At 40.8% G+C, this 14,881-nt stretch overlaps 1 protein-coding gene across 2 annotated transcripts in view; it reads left to right on the top strand.

Annotated features, from left to right (window-relative positions):
• LOC110841044 (ryanodine receptor-like) overlaps positions 1-14,881 on the top strand; it is a 317,152-nt gene that overhangs the window by 212,265 nt on the left and 90,006 nt on the right. For both annotated transcript variants that reach the window (XM_087360112.1, XM_087360110.1), the window contains exon 21: positions 12,926-13,029. The gene's annotated coding sequence lies outside the window, so the exon portion shown is untranslated. The remainder of the gene's footprint in view (positions 1-12,925; positions 13,030-14,881) is intronic.

The following is a 14,881-nucleotide window of genomic DNA, read 5'->3' as shown; positions in this document are numbered from 1 at the left end:
TATTATAGTCTTACCGGATCCTTAGTTCAAGAGATGTAACTGTAACCTATTTATTTATTATTATTTAGTGTTCTGTCTGACGACAGGTCCATATGAACAGGATCCTTCCCTCCTTTTCTCGGACTGGGACCTGTTCATATACGTTCTTGGCAGATGATCCAGAAGTGGTTTGCCATTGCCTTCTTCTGTGTGTGAATGGAGTAATTGTTGGGATGCCACGGAGGAAAACTCCGTGTTGCCTAGACCACGGCCTTGCCCAACACAAGTTATAAATTCGAACCCGAGACCCCAGGATTACAAGGCCAGCGTTCTAACCGCTAGACCACCTCATCTTATTATTATTTAGTGTTCTGTCTGACGACAGGTCCATATAAACAGGATCCTTCCATCCTTTTCTCGGACTAGGACCTGTTCATATACGTTCTTGGCAGATGATCCAGAAGTGGTTTGCCATTGCCTTCTTCTGTGTGTGAATGGAGTAATTGTTGGGATGCCACGGAGGAAAACTCCGTGTTGCCTAGACCACGGCCTTGCCCAACACAAGTTATAAATTCGAACCCGTGACACCAGGATTACAAGGCCAGCGTTCTAACCGCTAGACCACCTCATCTTATTATTATTTAGTGTTCTGTCTGACGACAGGTCCATTTGAACAGGATCCTTCCATCCTTTTCTCGGACTGGGACCTGTTCATATACGTTCTTGGCAGATGATCCAGAAGTGGTTTGCCATTGCCTTCTTCTGTGTGTGAATGGAGTAATTGTTGGGATGCCACGGAGGAAATCTCCGTGTTGCCTAGACCACGGCCTTGCCCAACACAAGTTATAAATTCGAACCCGAGACCCCAGGATTACAAGGCCAGCGTTCTAACCGCTAGACCACCTCATCTTATTATTATTTAGTGTTCTCTCTGACGACAGGTCCATTTGAACAGGATCCTTCCATCCTTTTCTCGGACTGGGACCTGTTCATATACGTTCTTGGCAGATGATCCAGAAGTGGTTTGCCATTGCCTTCTTCTGTGTGTGAATGGAGTAATTGTTGGGATGCCACGGAGGAAAACTCCGTGTTGCCTAGACCACGGCCTTGCCCAACATAAGTTATAAATTCGAACCCGAGACCCCAGAATTACAAGGCCAGCGTTCTAACCGCTAGACCACTGTATCAAAGCAGAATTACCTGCTTCGCGGGTCATCATGCCGACCGGGCGTAAGAAGAATGTAAGGACCATCTAAAATGATAATCAGGGGAGAGACGAAATTCGAAATGAAGAAGGCAGTTCTGGTGCTGGGCAGAGTCGCACCAGAAGCAATGAATATCATGTTAAGAATAATTGGACGAATTGACCTGTTGAATTCGAAGCTCGTCTAAGTAATATTAAAGGTTTCAGCCCGCACCGCGAAGAAAACACCACACTTCACCGTCGCGAAGATCGACTGGTTAACGCCGTTTAAGGAAATAATCGCTGTTTATTCTGAGAAACGTACGAAGCGTACAAATGCGAAATGAAGAGTTACTCATTACTAAGTCAGGTCTTTCTTTCTAGTACCACGTATTGAAAAATCTGTCACGTGGTTAATTTTTCGGATGAAAGACGATTTCACGGCGGGAAAACAATTTCTACTTAAGTACAGAGTTGTGTTTCCGTAACGAACTCCACTCGTTTGTCCCATTCTTTTAAATTCGAGTTATCTGCTTTCAAAGAGACCGTCTTCCACAGTGAAGCAGGTGATAACAAGATGGATGGGATTTAAAAATTAATTGTGCAGGGCATTGCTTCTCCATTACGAGTTTCACCTTCTTGCAAAAAGAACGAATGAGCTCCTGTTTGGTGCCTACGTGCAGGGCTGAAACACGAACAAAGAAACTCTCTGGTCTACAAAGAATAAAACTTCTCAGAGATCTTAGTTCATGTCTCTTCTCACCAGGTTAAAGGACAGTATCAGAATACAAACGCAGGGGAGAAATCCCTCGATAATGTGGGAGGTTCATTCTGTTACGTATGGAAGACGGAGAAATCAGAATCACAGTCACAAGGGAATTAGGACAATATCAAATTCGGGGAATTTTGTTATCGTTAAGCTGCCAATTTGTTGCATTATCGCCCCAATTAGAAAGCTTCAAGTTTTAAAATATGAATTGCAGTAATTTTTATCTGTTGTGTCGTAGTGTATTAGACTTGAACGTTCACCCCAAATAAAGAACACAGATTTAATGTCATATACGATTCCCGGCGGTACCCGAATTTATAACTTGTGTTGGGCAACGCCGTGGCCTAGGCAACACAGAGTTTTCCTCCGTGGCATCCCAACAATTACACAGAAGAAGGCAATGGCAAACCACTTCTGGATCATCTGCCAAGAACGTATATGAACAGGTCCCAGTCCGAGAAGAGAAAAGGATGGAAGGATCCTGTTCATATGGACCTGTCGTCAGACAGAACACCAAATAAAAAAAAATAGTCAGTACGTAACAAGCCTGGAATTTTAGAGCATGCGACAATCCTTATTGAGATGCGCACAAGGACATCACAATGAGCATTGTTTGTAATTTATATTGTTGTCAAAACAATTATGTATAACGTTGAGTTCAGAGATTTGGAAATAAATGTTTTCCTGTGGACTCGTTTTTATATTATTTCTTATTCTACTGTTTCCAAAATAAACTAGCACATGACTCAAAGACGAAATCTCCAAGGACTTGTGTTTTAGACTCCTTTTATTGTTCCTGTGCTAAGAACACACCCCTAAAGTGGTGCACTATATTTCAGAAACATCATACACATTCTTTTAATTCGGTCAAAACTCGAGAATGCTTCTGTCATACGCGATGGTCTAAAGGCCTGTACGCACTATAGTACAAATGTCGCGGCACAAAGTCACTTGATGTGCCTGTTTCGCAACAAGCACCTCCGAAACGTCGATAAATTTGTACCAGACTACACGACGTAAAATCCCAGAATACAGTCGTCTTAATCTCATCTGTTGTCTTGTGCGAGTACACCTGATCTCTCACGTTAAGGGAAGAACAAAGCATGAGGGCGCTGAAGTGAGAGGTGGCTGGAGAAAGACACCACTCAGAAGAGCTAGGAGTAGTTAGGATAACATTAAGATGGATATTAGTGAAGTAGAACAGGTAGGGGTAGATTGGATTCATCTGGCTCAGGATAGGGACAGCTGGCGGGGCCTTGTGAATACGGTAATTATTATTATTATTATTATTATTATTGACTGCAAGTGGGTTTTTACCTGGTGGCAGTGGTCCTACAATGAGACACAACAAAAACAATAAGACACAACAAAACAACACACCACACTCAAAATAAAACAACTCATAAGATTGCAAAACCATATAACCTAAAGTACATAACTTAAAAATGAATGAACATCATTAAATAAATACAATAGTCTGAATTAGAGATGAATATAAATCGACTTTTAAAGAATCCGCAACATTTCGATAGGTCTATAGATTGAACAGGGAACTTGTTAACTCTGCAGGTAATTACGTTATACGTGAGAGATAATTTTACTAAAATTCTAGTAATAGTAAACTACATACTAGGCCATATCTCCTTTTTCCATCTCAGCCACTTCGGAATCTCTTCTCCTTTTTTTGCACAATGCAAGGAATGGAAAGATGCAGTCAGAATGTCGTAGTTAGTTTCATTTAGGTATGAGCATGCGCCCTGGTACTCGTGCAGAATCGGCAATGCGCACAATTACGTCCTACGGTTTGTACGGTTTGTGGGACGAGTGGGCGCCGTGGCCGAGTTCTAATGTGCGCAGAAACTCGTATCATGGGATTTTCAACTAGATACTTTATATGGGATGATTATAATTTATAAATAGGGAAGGAAGATTCATGGCATTTGTCTATAAAACTATTAAAAAGCTGTCCTCTGTCTACTGCCAGTAAGACGTATAATTTTTAATAAATGCCAGACTTAATTTATGTATCTATAAGAAACTATAGGCTTATGGCATCATTCCTAATTCATATCGTTCTTTCTAATGAAATTTAAACAAAATAACTGTTTTAATAAAACTTGGAATGTTCATGACATCAGTAATACCAACATTTTGACTGTGTGAAATTGTGAGATGGAATTATACTGTCATTTAATGCTGACATGAATATTAAAGTTGATAAAGGTTCCATTATAAATTCTTTAGATCATTTAGTAACCTATTTGTCTGAATGAAATCTCACTCAAGTACGCACATTTGGACACGCTACTTATACGAACAGACTTTGGTTATCGTTTGGTCATTTACCACGTGAACCCGTTTTTGTGTCCGCGATCCCGAGTCCACACCGAATACAACAGCGCATGCCCACGAACAACTACTTGGAAAACGTGATAGTAACTCTATACAAAGCTGCAGTAGAGAAAATGGTACACATCTTATCTCTCATCTAGCCATGTACCTCGTCTCCGCTAGGCTACTTGCTCCGGTCACATGGAAAAGACTTATTACACAGAATTTTGACATAGAAATTATAATGATTATATTACGTTTTACGAAGTGTAATCGTATTCTCTCGGCAGTGAAATTGACCACATCGGTCTTCTACGTTGCAATGCCGCGCAGAATGACAACAGCGTTTCGTTGTAATATGCTGTTTCTATCTTCAGGACTGACCAGTACATCTAATCCTCCTTTGTTTGATCACTCTAATAACGTATTATTGTGAAAATTACGAGGCTCGTCCTTAAAGTAAGTTTCCCTGGGGCCGTTTACAGAAACAAAACACAATTTCATGGAAATATTTATTGTCATTATTTGTCATACCGTGGGACCAACTTTTGAATACCTGTGTCGTAGAAGTCTGCCGCCTGGGATTGGAACCACTGTGTGACAACCATCTCCGCCTCTCTGTCATTCTCAAAACGCTGACGCTGACCGGACAGGAATTTCTTGAGGTGTAGGAAAAGATGGAAATCACTGGGAGCGAGGTCCGGGCTGTAGGGTGAATGATTAAACACCTCCCAGCTAAACTCCTGCAGGAGACTCGCTGTCCGTCGAGCCGTGTGCGGCCTAGCGTTATCACTGACCGCACTTCACAGTCGGCGGGAGCTGGAATAAGAACCTCCATCTTCAACAGCTGCAACGATGCTACTGTGAGAACGCGGGAAGTGCCGTTAGTGCATGCGCCATGCTACGTCATTGCGCTATCACGTACGCACAGTCGCTTCGCGCAATATAAGGTTTGCTAGCTGTGGGACGAGTGGGAAACTTACTTTGAGGACGCGCCTCGTATATTCACTTTTTTCTGTAGGAAATAGAAAATTATATTGATTTGATTTTTACGACATTTTTACCATATAATCCAAAATTATAAATGCAGTAAATTATTCTGAATTATCTTTCTGCTGTCCACATAGCGTGATGTATTCAAGGAGTTCTAGAATCTAGAATCTAGATCATAGAGAGGCTCTCAGATTTTGCATTTATTTCACGTTTGTTATTTCATGAACATTTGTTTAGCCCAATATTAAGTAACATATATATTTTTCACCATGCAATTGAATTAGTCTCATGTGTGACTGTGTCACCAGTTCTTTTATAAAGAATTTTCATGGAAAAAAAACTGGTATCAAAGTCAATTAGCTGATAGAAGAGTGTTTTTTGCCCTCTGTTAGCGAAATTTTTTATCGCTTGGTGCTAGAAGGTGCATTTCCCAGATTGACTGTTAGCTAGAACATTGCCATGTAGCCCTCGTAAATGTCACTGGGGTGGGGGGTGGGATAGTTTGTACGTACGGGGGATTTTTACGGACTAACCTCAGCTATTCTTGTGCGCAAAATACAATGCGACGAAAGGGGAGGGGGAGGATGCAATGACATCAAGGGTAATTATGTGACCAACATGTTAACAGTGGACAGTGGATCGACGTTCGCTTTTAGCGTTCTGTATGCCTATTTTAAAACTACTTCGGGTTATGTCAGCGGTACGAAGAAATAGGTTCAGGTTGGTAATCGTACTGAAATGAAGAATTTCTAAAATGCCTCCCCTCCAATTCGAATCAAGGCATTCGGTTTTGTTGTTCCAGATTAATTTTTGCTTTTATCTTCTTTTATTTCTGTCTTTCTCTCTGGGAGGATAATATTAAAACTGATCTTAGAAAGATAAGTTTGAAATGTGCGCATTGAATTAATCTGGATGAGGATAGGGATGGTTGGCGGGCACTAGTGAACACGGTAATGAACCTTAGAGTTCAATCTAGGGCAGGAAATTTCTTGACTACCTGGGAGTTTTATTAACATTTGCAAAAGGACTCTGCTCTTTGGAGTTAGTATCTACGTTGCCTGTATACAGACCCTTATTTGGTACCCTGGCCATTCTTTTGCTACTTATTGTACCATCGCACTTCATGTCTTCTGGGAAACTAATAAAGTATCTACCCCAAAATATAATATGGTGGATTTCTTCATGAGCACGCTTCTTAGTTTCATAAGGAACACGAAGTTAGAAGCAGCAACACCAGCTGTCTAGTAAAATTCGTGCTTTGTACAACATCACGTCACTCCCTCAAGGGGATTTTTCTGAGCATGATTATCTAATTCAGAGGTCTGGAACTTTTACAGTGTAACCCATCGGACATGAGGGGCAGGACAAACGTGTCCCCCGACCTCACACAAAGCAAGTTCACAAGTCGACTGCGTATTGTGACGCTTGTGGTCTTTTACGTGGCGTGTTCCTGTTCAGAATCTGGTCATCTAAGTAGTTTACGACCAAATCGAAGGTAACATAAAGAGACATCCATTCAATTACAACTTGCATGGCCTACTCCGAGAATCAGTCACCACCTCAGATCGTTTTTTAACTGCTGCATCCCAAGACGTGAAAAATGCTGTTTAGGGAGACAAATCATGAATCCTACGTTCTCTCCCCTCCTTGCGCACGGTTCAGACCCGAGATCACTACTCTAGACTGTCATAAGCTGGGATAGCTCAGTCAGTATAGTGACTAGCTACTGGACGACTGGGGTTCGATCCCCGACGGGGGCAGAGGATTTTTCCTCTAGCCTCTGGGGCCCACCCAGCCTCCTCTACAATGGGTACCGGGATCCTTTCCCGGGGGTAAAGCCGGCCGGGGCGTGATGCCGACCACTCACCACCCCATCTAGTGCCGAAAGGTCAAGAAAGAGAGGAGCTATACCTCCTCTCCCCCAAACGCCTACATGGCGTATAGCAGGACAAACTTTACTTCACTCTAGACTCTCCCCTCTCCTCCACCCCCGCCCCACCCCTCGTTCCTTCTAACGCAGTCGGCAGTGGTAATGGACTTCCCTAGACAGCTACCGTCTCTCTTCTCACGAAGCCAAGAATAATCTTTCTTGTGTGCCTCTTATTTCAACGTGATGTACTGACAGCGTCGTTTAATACACCACAAAGTACAGACTCTAGCGTGAGCGAAGTGTAATTTGTGGGTCAGTCGAAGTTTGTCTGTCGCGATTTTACGTGGAGGTTGGCAACCCGCATTACAATCTGTCATCTTTGAGCACCTGTGTGAATCGAGGCTATTGTTGGAACACATTATTGCGCAAGAGTGACCTCGGATCATATGATACTGCAAAGCCCCAAGGACATTGTTGGAGCGCGTTGCTCGCGATGACCTCGGAAGACAGCTCAACAATGACGAACGTGACGCAGCGGGAGAAAATTCTTTGGAACGCCAATGTGTACTTCAATGTGTACACTTTTCTTGGGCCAATTTTAACACTGAACACCATCCAAAGCATTCTACTGATAACCACATCTTACTGACTTATGTTCACGAACATCACAAAATTATACGTATAAGGTAATTCCAGGAGAGATGCCGTACTTTTTGCAACACTTGTTCTAACTCAATCCAAAAATGGTCAAAACGGCTGAAAATTCAGAGATATTATATTTAAGATCTGTATTATACTAATCCGTAAACAAAATATCTAAAGCAAATTAATTCTCAGAGATACAGGGCGATAAAAAAAGTTGTCTTTGCGGCGTCTCTCCCGGACATGCCGGGAGAGACGCCGCTCTTTGAAAACATCCTTGAATTCAAAAAGAAACATATGTAAATGAAAACTGATGAACTTCGTTCAAACTAAGATATTGTAAATGCGTCATATTGTGATTATAAGTATTAAAATATATTAAAATTTTTTTTACAAACCTAATAACAGTGACCCGTGATAATACAACGCAACGAAGAAATAATATAAAGAACAAGAAGAACATCATCAGAAAATGAAGAATATAAATTATAAAAAACAATAAAAATCAGTATTTCAGTAATAAGTTTTAACTACATAACACCTGTTGATGGCTATGTAATCGAGTACTCGAAGGGGAACGTTAATTGATGTTTTAATCTTTTAACAATTTTATATTTGTGATTGACGGCAACATTTTTTTAATATATTTCATTCAAACTAATGAATTAATGTGAACATTAACATGGAGAAAACATGTGAATACCAATAAAAATTGAAAAGTTATTGAATATCAAATGAATGTTCAATTATCAAGTACATTGAAAGCAAAATGTTCCAGAGGTTGCTTGGAGTCAAAGCTTAAACCAGTGAATTTAGAGTCTAAGCGTTAGTCAGTGAAATTTGTACGGAGAGCAGAACTCATGCAACAGTTTTCCCAGTACTCACAGCACTTGTTGGTGTTACAGTTTTCAGGGGTCTCTTGATTAGAACTTTTTTTTCACGTTTTTCAACCTTGTACACCTGAAGTACTCGGACTGTTCACCTTTGCCTTTTTCCTCTGATCTTTGACTTCATTTCCTCTTTGCTTCTTTCGCCTTTCCTCTATGTTGGCTGCTTCAGTGAGGACAAAAGCCAGTTGCCTCCTTGCAGTTGAGTTTTTCCTCGGTATTTTCAACACTGGACTAATTTTCCTCAATAATATAAGATAATGCAATAGACCAGGCATTTTTGAGTACTCAATATGTACGTATGTGATTTTTTTAAATCAGATGTGGTATTTTTTTAAGTGCGGAATCTCTCCCTTAATTTCTTGCGGCGTCTCTCCTTGTCTTCAGGGAGAGACGCCGCCCCCTCCCACTTGCCTTATCCAATGACCAACATGGCGGCCACGTCGTGCGAAGTCAAGACCAGCAACGCTGGAAACCTCTAATGTATCGTGATTTCATACTTACTTCGACTTGAAATAATAGACACATCTTATGAACAATATAAATAACTTTGAGCATAAAATTAACAAACTCACCGCATAAAATCATTATGACTGTCGCAAAAGAGCACCGATTTTCAATGCGTCCACTCACAACATTTCTCTTGGCTCACTGAACAAGGACATAGACTGACATCGGCCTAGGATTAATACTCATCAATAAAGAGAAGCAATTCCTTCCCTAGCCTTTGCTTACAACAGATTTTCCAAGACATAGCCGTTACTACGCGTACTGCAGAGATAAATTAGTGTAATACAAAAGACAACCGATAATCCTTTTTATCTAAACGGCAGATACAAAAGCAGGGACTATGGTGGTATATGTAACATTAGCATTTGTCGTCTTGCTTGTATAATCTGTAAGAGAGGTGTTTTATGATATTTGCCAAGAGCCTTGTGCATGCAGACCATATTCCGGTAGGGTCCTGCAAAGTACAAACACCAAGGTGAGGTAATAGCTATCTCGTACTAACGTCCAGAACTTCCTTCGCAAGTTTCCTGCAGTCTGAGGCCAGTAACAGTGGACCGTCTTGTCTAAGGGTGAATAGCACAGGATTCCGTTCTAAGTCGCGGTAAAACCAGGATGGAACCGACGGAACGACATGTAATTTTTAATTCTAAAGCTACAATTTCAAACATCTGCTTCCGCCACACTGAGAATGACAATCTCGTTGCACAGAACAAAGTCCTCTTTGAGAAGATTTCAATCGCTCCGCTGGCCAATAAAATTTGCACGGTTTATGGAGCCCGAAAGTTCATTGTCGTATTCACAAAAACCCTGCGAAAATTTTCTGTCCTAGACTAGGTGAATCCAGAACGCACCCACTCATAACAATTTCTTAACAGCCAATATTTTCATTCCATCTGTGCTTGAGCAGTTTCTGAGTCCTGAGAAGGCCGGATAAACTGCATCATTAATACCCCTTTACATCGTACTCATTGGTAAGCGTAAGATAAATTTCTGATTGACGCACCGCCGGGCGAAGTCCCCACGGTAAATTCCCCGGAATTTCTGTACACTGAGCACGACACTAGTTGTGCCCTCCTGGGATGTTACTGTGCCCCCTTCCTTTTACCCCTCGAATGTTTCTCATCTCTCGCCAGGTCACATGATTGTAGCTGAACCCTGGTGCTGCTGGTAGCACACGACACTCGCCTTAACGCATTAACACTGTAACGCTTTATTCTACGGGAGAACTGATCTTCCGTAAGTCTGTATGGACATTAGAATTATAGTATGTCCATGTTCGCGGACCATTCCTGAAATAAAAAAGCGTCCATTGATGCTCTAAAAGGGGTGCATTTCTTAGATGAATGGTCGGAAATAGCGGCTCTTATTATAGATTCTACACCCCTGTCTACGAAAGATTTTTGTAATAAACGATTGAATGGAAAGGCTGTGTACTAATTCATCTACTTCAGAACAGGGAACAGTGGTGGGGTCTTGTGAGTACGGAAATGAACCTTTGGGTTCACTAAAAGGCTGCCAGCTTTTCTAAGAAGACTCTGTTCCGTGGAAATTGTTATATTTCGTCCTTAGAATGTTAAATCCCATATGCCTAGGGCCGCGTGTTTGAATCTTACACGGCAACGGAATGCGTCTTCTCGGGCGATCAGCTGTGTGAGAGTTGGTGAATATTAACTCGATTCTCATGTAAGGAGACGTCATAGAAAATGTTTACGTGTAAAATATTTTTTTTAATATTGCTTCATTAAATAACAAATATTTTTATTGTAACGAAAATCGAAATAAACTTAACTCATAACTGGACATCGGCTCTCAACATCGGTGGTCCCGTGGTTTCTGTAGACCACCAGTTCTAAAATGGGGTAAATGTACTCCAGGGGTATTTAAGATGATTAATATATTGCCAGACATGTAGAACGGGCCCGAAGGAATGTTTTTGGGTTTTATAGTACACGATTTATTGATTACTCGTAGGTTCTCCCAATTGGAAAGGTGTACGCGTATGTCGATCGAAAAGACAGAAACGCTGTTCTACAACGAGAGAAAAAGAGGAGAGCAGGCAGACAGGGTTGGAAAGCTTTTATTTGAAAACTATGTAACGAACTGCACTGGGTCCTTGAGAAACGAAAAGTCCCTAAGCTGGTCAAGAAATTCCGTTCATCTTTCGGAACCTGACGTTTTATGACCGTGTTAGCAAGAATCTAAACAGAGTTCATTTCCGAAGCCGTGTTTGCTTCAGTCTACCACTGGTCTCTGTTCCGATCTAGATGAATCCAGTTATCAACATCGCAGCTTATTTATGCAAAATATATTTCAATGTTATTCTCATATCAACTCCTAGGTCTTCGAAGCGATATATTACCTCGTTTTCCGACAAACATTGGTTGTACATGTATCATCTATCCCCTACGTGCTACACGCTCAGCCTATTCACGTATATCGTAATGATTCCATTAAGCCAATACAGTGAATCAAGATTAAACAATACAGAAATGTTCGAAACTAAAATATGTTATTTTCAATATAAAAGTTTCGTCATGCGTGCGTCTGCGACGAGAAGAAATTAAGGACCCATGAAGAACACTTATTACTGGGTAATTTTGTACGTCTCGAACTGCGATCACTGAATGTCGTAACTGCGCTGCCACTCGAATCTTACACAACCTTGAAGTGTGCGAAGCTGTACCTCTGTGATACCTTAACTTGGAAGAAACCACTGAAACCTCACCTGTTCGACCTGGCATGAATTCGCTGAACCAACAAAAATAATTGCTTTTGTTATCGCGAGTAATTGTGAGGTGGTGAGAAGAAACAGATTGTTTCCTACAAGTTTCCAACAAATTTGGTATCTTCACCCATGCCCTCCACCGCCATTGAAACGTGTTCGTAAGGTAGTAGCAACACTGCATGTGTACTACACACTCCAGGTTGTCAGGTCTTGTCTGACATCTGACATCTGACGGCGGAAAGACGGAACATTTAGGCGCTTCAAGCGGGGAATGTAGGTATGTGGATAAAGCTTCACTTTCTACTTGTCTGTTGAACTGTACGGGTCGGAAAAACAACTTCAGTCAAATTTAACGTGTAACGAGAGTAGACAGTTTCATATGTTGGCTTACGACCCCATGTGGTCTTATAAACACATTACCCTGTTTTTTTGAAGTTCATAAGCACGACATTAATTAAGGTACCAATGATATTTAAAGGAAAATGTGTTTAATATGTTTAAACTACACGGATGCTGTAACATGTGTGCAAAGTGATAATTGCTTTTATTTATAAAGTTTATTAACTTTTTGTGGTTCAATGACATACTTCTGTACAGCTTCTATACAGCTCATGCTGTCGGCTTTATCTCTGATAGATAGAGTTCCCACTTGAAGGGGCGAAACTCCTCCCATTCGAGGTTTTGATTGGTCGAGAGCTCGCTACGTAAAGATGTGTGCGATTATCGTTTGGTAGGTATGCATTACGCGGACACGCGGAGCCTTCAGTCGTCGTCTTACATTGACAGGAAGAACGTTTAGTTTAAATGGATGTACAAGAAAGTTTGACGGGAGTTGCCCCGCAAATCTGTGGAAGTGTCTGAAAGTCGTAATATTACTAAAAATATTTAGCTAAAGTAAAGGGAGTTTTTACTGTACTGCTACGAATTATCTCCGTGAAATATAATTTAGACGCATTCAAATTAAATTAAAAGTGTGTAGTATTTGTTGGTTTTCTTAGTGAAAGTTCTTATAACGAAAATAATGGTGCCGCAACAGGACGATACCAGTCGGTCTAGCAGCCCCACCTCCAGTGGAATACCAATGTTTGGATCTCAGCTGATAACAAAAATTCTTCCACACATTATACGAATGCTACCCAGGTGAGTTTCAATTCATTTGTCGTCCCCAGAAACTAATGTGAGGTGAACTGTACTAAACGATCGATTGTTTTACCGTCAATGCAAATTTAAGATGGGTGTTTGAATTTGTGTTTCAAAGTGTATTTAACACCATCGTCTTTTACTTTTTTTTAAAAAATTTGTCGTGTGGAAAGTGAACAATTTGGGTTTTCCAATTTTGTGTTTAAGGTTAAAATTGTTACATTAAATGAAAGAATCTTTTGAGAAATATTGAAAATGAGTTCGAATATCTTAAGGTTTTCGCGATTGTGTTCTAGTGCGATATATCGATATTACTTCCACCTACGGTATATTATTATTCAGTAGTGAACATTTGGGAGAACGGTGTGATCAGTCTTTCACCAGGATCTTATGTTTTATCTTACACGGTATTATTAATCTGATTTCGTTTCGTGATATTAAGGAAACGGTGTAGAAGAAAAACGTTTGCCTGTGACGATGATTGATGGTGAGGATACTGAATTTTACGCGTGCACTCTTGAATATTCTGCTTAATTTGAGGCAAGTGAAAAGTGAATTGTAATCCTTAGCCAGGTTTCGTCAAGCCGTCGATGAGCGAGTATAGAGCAAGTGAAAGTGGCCGATTGTTGCCAAGTCCCACGCTTTGTGCTCCTGACCTTCGCACGACGAATTGACGGTTATGATGTGTATTGCATTAGGACCAGGTGTTGCCTGTTTTGTCAAGGCTTTGTTAGATCCGTGAGTGATGTTCTCGAATCTTCCGCATTTTCTTTAGGAATTATTTCTCAATTTCCTAAGTTCATACAACTGGCAAGGCACCAGTTTTCATTTATTTACAGAAGCGGCTCGTCTATTTTGTTGATATTATCATCGTTAAGTCAGTTTTGATAAACCGCACTTAGGCTTTATCTCGCTAGTTCCTAATCAGAACTCGACGTAGAATGCCTGAACCAATTAGGGACTGAATTACGCCACTCAGTATGTTGGGGCAGTTTGTGGTGATTAGAGCCACAGACACGGGAATGTAAGAAGCGATGTACTTCTGAGTATTTTCATAATAGATAACGTTGTTACGGATAAAATAAATAAGAAAATAAAAGTTTCGTGTGTTGTGGCATTGTATGAAAATGGAATTCCAAGAAATGTTTCGATTTTGACAATTCTTCGTCTGTAGTTTTCGAGTTTTTCTCACTACAGAAATCGTATTAATTTCATAGCGAGAATATTCCTGGAGTTACGTGTTATTCGCACAAGTAAACGATTCGAATTCGTTGGAAGTAATCTCAGTGTTGCTGGACGTTGTTGAGCTGGATAGGTGTAGCGAACTCGGAAGTCTCGTGATTGTTGTGAAGCTAACATTTGTTGAGCTAGTCAGATTTCTGTAGTTTACGGGACCTGAAGGTTCACTATCGCGTTAACAAGAGTTCGCCACTGGACTGAAACCGTAGGACAGAAGAATCTAACCCTGGTCTTTTCCTTTCAGTTTGTTCCCATTTCTGAGCGTCCGGAACAAAGTATCGATCGGTTTACAGAACGAAGTTTCCGTGTTTCCCATTACTCGTGATGAATTTCGTAGGTAATTGATTCGCGCTGTGGTTGTGTTCTGTTTTGTGCTCTTAAGCTATCGTTAATGCCCCGCCTCAACTAGACAGAATGATTGTGAGTGTTAAAAACAGAGGAGTGTTCATAAATGTAGTAAGTAAATATTAAAAGCAGGTTTCGTTATAACGTACGCTCTCGCCTACAGAGATATGAGAAGGAAACTTTGATATTGATGAAGTTTGGGTATTGCTTACCCCCAATTTCCTTACGTTTTTGGTTCTAGAATGAACTGATTTCAAGACTGTTGGTG

This window comes from Zootermopsis nevadensis, unplaced genomic scaffold (assembly GCF_977971745.1).
Source record: "Zootermopsis nevadensis isolate Lab colony 2312 unplaced genomic scaffold, Znev_1.0 Znev_ptg000038l, whole genome shotgun sequence".
Taxonomy (NCBI): Eukaryota; Metazoa; Arthropoda; class Insecta; order Blattodea; family Termopsidae; genus Zootermopsis; species Zootermopsis nevadensis.
The sequence above is the reverse complement of the archived record's forward strand: the minus strand, read 5'-3'. Positions and strand labels throughout refer to the sequence as shown.